Source organism: Triticum aestivum, chromosome 3B (genome assembly GCF_018294505.1).
Source record: "Triticum aestivum cultivar Chinese Spring chromosome 3B, IWGSC CS RefSeq v2.1, whole genome shotgun sequence".
Lineage (NCBI taxonomy): Eukaryota > Viridiplantae > Streptophyta > Magnoliopsida > Poales > Poaceae > Triticum > Triticum aestivum.
This window is the reverse complement of record NC_057801.1, coordinates 765685712-765692767: the sequence shown is the minus strand read 5'-3', so window position 1 is coordinate 765692767 and position 7056 is coordinate 765685712. Positions and strand designations below refer to the sequence as shown.

At 39.1% G+C, this 7056-nt stretch overlaps 1 long non-coding RNA gene across 1 annotated transcript; it reads left to right on the top strand.

Annotated features, from left to right (window-relative positions):
* The first annotated feature begins 239 nt into the window (after positions 1-239).
* Positions 240-5273, top strand: LOC123072291 (uncharacterized). Its single transcript, XR_006434983.1, has 4 exons — positions 240-767; positions 1036-1118; positions 2271-2410; positions 4916-5273. It is a non-coding gene; the product is annotated as an uncharacterized lncRNA (long non-coding RNA).
* Positions 5274-7056: the final 1783 nt, after the last annotated feature.

The window sequence follows — 7056 nt, the reverse complement described above, 5'->3', positions numbered from 1 at the left end:
CATTCGATTTTTTATACATTATCCAGGCCGTCACCGATGACTCCTACTGATGTGTACTGTGTGGCTGGTGGGTTGGCCCATATGTCAGTTGAATGTAGTCAACAGTATATATACATATATAAAAATAAAAAGTGGACGCGCCAGAAGTTTCGAGAGCGCGCGTGGACGTGCAAAATTTTAAGTCGCTGATGCGGGCGGTGGCAAAAATTTCGAGCCAGCTTATTTAATCCAAAGTCCACACCCATCTAACCCTAACCCCCATTCTCTCCTCCGTTCCCTCAGCCGCCACAGCCGCCCCTCCCGATTCGCGTGATTCCGGCGGATATTGCCGGGGTGGAGCACACCACCGAGCTCGCCTTGCTTGGATCCATCCTTCCCTTCGGCAAGATTTCCCCCTTTCGACCTCAACTGCTTGCCCAAAACCACTTCCCGTGCTAGGGTTTCGGCATCCGGCATCGCCTTCGTCGTCGGCCCTTCTACGGCCGCCTATGGCGCCTCTTCTCCGTCGTCTACAGCGCCCCCATGGGCGCCCTCGCTTCCTGATGGTCCACCTTGAGCAAGGAGGCACGGAGGACCGAATCCCGTAGGATCCATGGACGCGGCGCACCCTGCAGCCGCCCGTCCGGGACGAGGGTGGGCACCATGGCTTGTCCTGCTCGACGACAGCTGCGGCGAGTGCGTGTGCTGCTCCTCATCCTCAAACTCCAAGGAGAAGCGCCAGTACAGCATACGCACGCCCCGCCCCTGAATAATGGCTATGGCGCTAGGTAAGGTTGTGTTGTTGTGCCTATACTGCCGTTAGTAAACATTTGATGGGACAAATTGCTTGTGCTGGATATGGTTAGTCTGTAGCTTGGTAATCTTATTTTTAATTTTGGGGAAAAATTGCTCCTTGTGCTATCAAATATGCACCTTAATCTGTTATTGGGTATGCCAAATATTATCAAGATCAGTTTCTGTATTTGTTTCTACACATGGACAAAATACTCTTTTAACAAACAGGATTGCTGATGCGCCATGCTTATCTGCCTATAGGGTTCTGCGACAGCCAGCTAACTGGTGCGCCATACTTATCTGCCTAATTGGCTGATTGGGGGTTCTGTTGGGTTGACAACCAGGTAACAACATGGGGTTCTGTTGTGCTTTCTTTTCCGCTGATTTTGTATATGATTTGGGTCATGTCTTGTTAATTCTAGCTAGGCGAATTTTATGATGAATTCATGTTGAAAATCCATGGTCAATCCTCTGACTGTATTTATATCAGCTTCCAACATTAATCTCATTTTGTTAGATTGGTCCAAGTCTGAATGTCGGATTGTGCCTGTAGAAATACTACAAACTTGTACTAGAACTGAGGGAAAATGATTTTGGCAAAAGATAAGTTATTGTCTTCCATTTGTCTAACTTCCAACAACAAAAAATAGAAATGCCATAAGATCTAATACCACGGTTCTTCTTTACATGAATTTCAATCACATTGTGTACATATATCAGCTTCACACCTTTTTTTCAAATGGTTACACCTTGTTATCGTTCATCATAAAGCTCTTCAAAACAATATATATCACCTTTGGTCGATATAAATCACTCTTTTTGGTGCCATGCTTTGTATGGGGCCCTATTTTCTAGTTCGCCTTGGGCCCCTGAAATCTCAGGACCGGCCTTGATTGCCAGCATACTTGATTGAGGATGCAATTCTTCCTTTCCATTTTTAAGAAGCTATAATGTAATTTCTGATAAGTACTGTTGCTATAGTGCTAGTGCACAACACCAGGATTTTACATTACATTTTTATTATGATACCGTTGCAAATGAAATGGCTTCGATAATAGACAACTGCTTGCTAATTGTACTGGTACAAACAAGATCTCCATATCCACAAGGTTGGCCAACTGATTGGCACCAAGTTCACACCCTCATAGGTATCTAGTACTTGTGCTACTTTTTATTGGCCGGTGTTAGTTGCTATGAAGTAGGACGGTGTTAGTTGCTATGAAGTACTAACTGTAGCCAACTCTGGATGCTTAGCCTCTAGTTATAAGGATTACCTGCTGCTGCTTTTGCCACCTCTTATGTTCCCTGAATGAATGGTTATGCTGCTATCTAGCATTTCGCTTTTGTTTCTTGATTTCTTGGATAATGTTTTTCTCTTTCTTGAGAATCATCATATTGGAAAGGCTGCTTGTGTTATCAAATATGAACTATTTATTAGGGTTGATTTCTGTGCTACTAATGCCTATTGCCTTCTCCACCCATCCAACGGCGTACAGGACGCCCTCCTCGAAGCGTCCATCCCTGACGAGCTCTCTTCACCGGAGGAGATGGAGCAGCAAGTCCAGCACCCGCTTGGCCCCTGTGTCCTATCTCGCGTGTACAAGCTCACCAATGGCTTTCCTTCCCTCCTAGTGTGGTGAGCTTCTCCCATCTCTCGACTTTACCCCCAAATCTGGATGACACTTGCAATCTGAATACAAATCATGTTTTGTTTCAGTTTAGAGGTGGATTCAGTTTTTGAGATGTGAGGTTGATTAGTTACAGATGGTTTTGCGGGTCTGATTCTCTTGCACTATTACACGTTATTTAATCAGGGCAAGCTAATGCTAATCCACATAATATGATGTAGCTATTTTTTTCTAACATGCACTGGTCTTCATGTTGTGTTGGTACTCATCTTTGGGAGTTAATTTAGAAGTCGAGCTTGTTAGATACAAGTTCCTATTCTAAAACATAGAGTTTAGAATTCAGATTGTGATGGACAGCAATAATTCTGTACATGGTAACTGAACTCCCTTCAGTTCAATATCGCACAGTACATATATGATACATCAATGATCACTTCTTTTCATAACAAGGGCTTGGGTAATCCATTTTACTGGTTGAAATGAAGATTTCAACCGTGGCAGACTGCGTGCAATACCTTAGGTTCACACTGTGGATACATTACGGTATGATTCATTGTTGTATGAGAAGGTAGTATCCTCTTTGTTGTTGGAAAGTACCCATGATATTATTATTCTCCTGTAGCATAATAACCTTATTAAGATGAAAATAATAAAGAGAATTGGGTTTCTGTCGTCCGTCATTAAAACTGCCCCTGAGGTTGTAAACAATTACCCACCATGCCATTGGTAAGTGAAAAAACGGTTCGGTTTGCCCCTTCTAAAAGCCGCGGGAGGCTCGGTTATTAACGTTAAGCCCATGTAGTCAACAACTTGCGGGTGGCTGGCGTAGTGGTGTGAGCCTCACCTCTCTACCTGGGAGACCCAGGTTCAATTCCCCTTTCTCTCTTTTCTTCTTTTTCTCTCCAATTAATGTTGGTAGGCGTAGGATATTACTACTCGCCCCAGCGTCACTTAGCAGATGGGCTGCACAATGTACCAGTTACCCTATTTTCATTCTTTCTATTTTTGGACATATTCAAATATTTCAAAAAAACTCATAACTTTCAAACCCTAACTCCAAATCTAACATGTTATATATAGAAATCCCTTAAAAAGATGTGTAGATTTCAAATATGGTATTATGTTAATCACTTTCAAATCCTAACTCCAAATCTAACATGTTATATATAGAAATCCCTTTAAAAAGATGTGTAGATTTGAAATATGGTATTATATTAATCATCATTCCTAAAATTCCATTTATGATGCAACCTTTATTAATATCTTCTTTATATGGGGTATTTTGAAAATCCAGTCTTAACGTTGATATTTTTGTTGTCTAATAAATTGGAAACATGTTGAGTACATTTCACAAATAATACAACCTTATGAACTTTGCGCGACACCACTGATCATGTTGTTTCTCGTGTGGCATTGTGAAAGATTTGAAGGGATTCGTCAATGCTGTCATCTGTGTGTATGAGGGATGATTTTTTTTCATTTCAATGCACAAGGAATTAGGCCTTTTCGTGGAATCTGAAGCATGCATGGTTAAAAAAGAAATTCCGAATCATACACCTGATTTCATGAAAATTATTGTGACCTCTTCAAATAAAAAATTCGTTTTAGTGTGGTATGTGCAAATCCGTTTATTATGTTTCCTTCTATATGAAAGATAATTGAGTTGTACTTTAGACTTTATAGGTCTTCGTGCATGTATGTTTAGAAGAAATTTGGTAACGAAAATCAGTAATAGGCATCTGGTAACTTACCAGTTAAACCTTAATTTCTTATATATGTACATACATGTACGATCTCATGATTTAAGCTGTCAATGATAAATCAAATGATGAAGGCAATGACTCCTTATACTGCAAATTAACTAGGAAGGTCATTTAGATATTTAAATTAATCAATTCTTTCATGATTGAAGTGTAGCATCTCATACATGCATTTTAAGACCATTGGTAAAATATATATTACATGGCTGATGCAACAGAATGTTATCTTGGGTCATTGGGCCAGGGAAGTGTGTTTTGATTCTCCCGGTGCAACGCACGGGCATATTTGCTAGTTAAGATGAAAAAGGGTTTGTTTCCTTTTTGTTTTAATCTTTGCCTTTGTTACCAGAATAAAAGTATTACTTATGTTATTTATTCTTATAGTGGGTACAGAAGTTCTCCCCTTGACTTTTTATACTTTCTCTGAGTTTCACATACTTTATATTTTGCAGCACATGCGATTGCACCATAGGAAATTCAGAATATTTTCATAGTATGATTGATTTTGTTGCACTACTTTGCATTGCGGGAGTGAAAAAAATATATGAATTGATTATGTGTACTCCCTTTGTTCCTAAATATAAATGTTTTTAGAAATTTTTAACATGGACTACATTTGGAGAAAAATGAGTTAAGGGAGTAATTCATATTCAAATCTCTAAAAAGAGGAACAAAGGGAGTACTAAGTTAATTCTAGTTTAACGTACTGGCTATAATATTTTATAATGTGATATATTTTTCATCACATGGCAGATATTTGTTTATGGAGCATTTTCAGCAACGAAGACATTTGTTCTCACGACTTTGGTGTGGAGGGGTGGATATAATGTCTAGGAATGTTGGATGACCTGTGGTTGACGTCCGACGAGCGTTGGGCCTCGCTTTGATGGCTGCGGTGCTAGTTGTGGAGTAGCATAGTGGTCTTCAAGACATGCTTGTAAAATTAATCTTATTTGGGTCTTTTTTTTGCTCATGTATAGGTATTTTCTAGTGTGTTTATGTAATTTTATTTTTTAATGAGATGAGATATTTTTTGTCAAATTCTTATTGCCTTAAATTTTCATGGACCAAGAGAAATGAGAGATGGGCTAATGTCACTTGATTGAAATTAGCGGCCCATATCTTAATATTTAAATTCTAATAATTGGGTTGATTAGTATATGGGCCTACACTTGCATTGAGATGAAATTTAGTGGGCCAAAAAATTTTATGGGCTGATTACTACATTGGCTGCCACGTCAGATCCCACATCAGATGATGACGTGGTAGACAAGTTAACGCTGTTATGAGCATGTTAGTTGACTGCCATCCATGACGGCTAAGAACCGTCATGGCTCATGAAGGTTTTGGATGATCTGTCATGGAGCATGCAGTGGTCAAATTATGACGCGATATACGTGACGGATTTAAAATCCGTCACGTATGCCCTTGCATGACAACTTTGTGCAGGTCGGTGACGGATTGTATCCGTCACGTATTAACAGATTTCTTGTAGTGTACAAGTCATCAAAAACCAAGCACTACGCGCATGCTCCTCGGGGGATAGATTGGTAGGAAAAGACCATCGCTCGTCCCCGACCACCACTCATAAGGATGCACAATCCAAGGACAGCTCATGTTTCAAATTTGTTACACAACTTTAACCATACGTGCATGCTACGGGACTTGCTAACTTCAACACAAGCATTCTTTAAATTCATTATCACCCAACTAGCATGACTTTAATATCACTACCTCCATATCTCAAAACAATTATCAAGTATCAAATTGATCATACCATCCAATTCACTTCATATGATAGTTTTTATTATACCCAACTTAGATGCCTACCATTCTAGGACCAATTTTATAACCATAGAAAATACCATGCTATTCTAAGAGACTCTCAAAATAATATAAGTGAAGCATGAGAGACTAACAATTTCTAAAAATTAAGCCACCGCCGTGCTCTAAAAGATATAAGTGAAGAACTAGAGCAAAAACTATCTAGTTCAAAAGATATAAGTGAAGCACATAGAGTATTCTAATAAATTCTAATCAAGTGGGATTCTCCCAAAAGGTGTGAACAGCAAGGATGATTGTGGAAAACTAAAAAGAAAAAACTAATCATACAAGACGCTCCAAGCAAACCACATATCATGTGGCGAATAAAAATATAGTTCCAAGTAAAGTTACCAATGAACGAAGACGAAAGAGGGGATGCCTTCCGGGGGCATCCCCAAGCTTAGGCTTTTGGCTATTCTTGAGTATCTTGGGGTGCCATGGGCATCCCCAAGCTTAGGATTTTGCCACCCCTTATTCCATAGACCATCAAATCTTTACCCAAAACTTGAAAACTTCACAACACAAAACTCAACAGGAAATCTCATAAGCTCCGTTAGTGAAAGAAAGCAAAACCACCACATAAGGTACTGTAATGAACTCATTCTTTATTTATATTGGTGTTAAACCTACTGTATTCCAAGTTCTCTATGGTTTATACCACTTAATACTAGCCATAGATGCATCAAAATAAGCAAACAACACACGAAAAATAGAATCTGTCAAAAACGGAACAGTCTGTAGCAATCTGTAACCCACGAATACTTCTGGAACTCTAGAAATCCTACCAGAATAGGAAGTCCTGTAGAATTTTTCTATTGATCTACATCAAAAATAATCAACGCAAAAGCACGTTTCTGTGATTTAACAAAACTAATTTCGTGCATGCAAAGTTTCTGTTTTTCAGCAGAATCAAATTAACTATCACCATATGTTATCCTATAGGTTCTACTTGGCACAAACACTAATTAAAACATAAAAACACATCTAAACATAAGGTAGATGCAAAATTTATTACTAAATAGAAACAAAAACAAAAAACACAAATAAAATTGGGTTGCCTCCCAACTAGC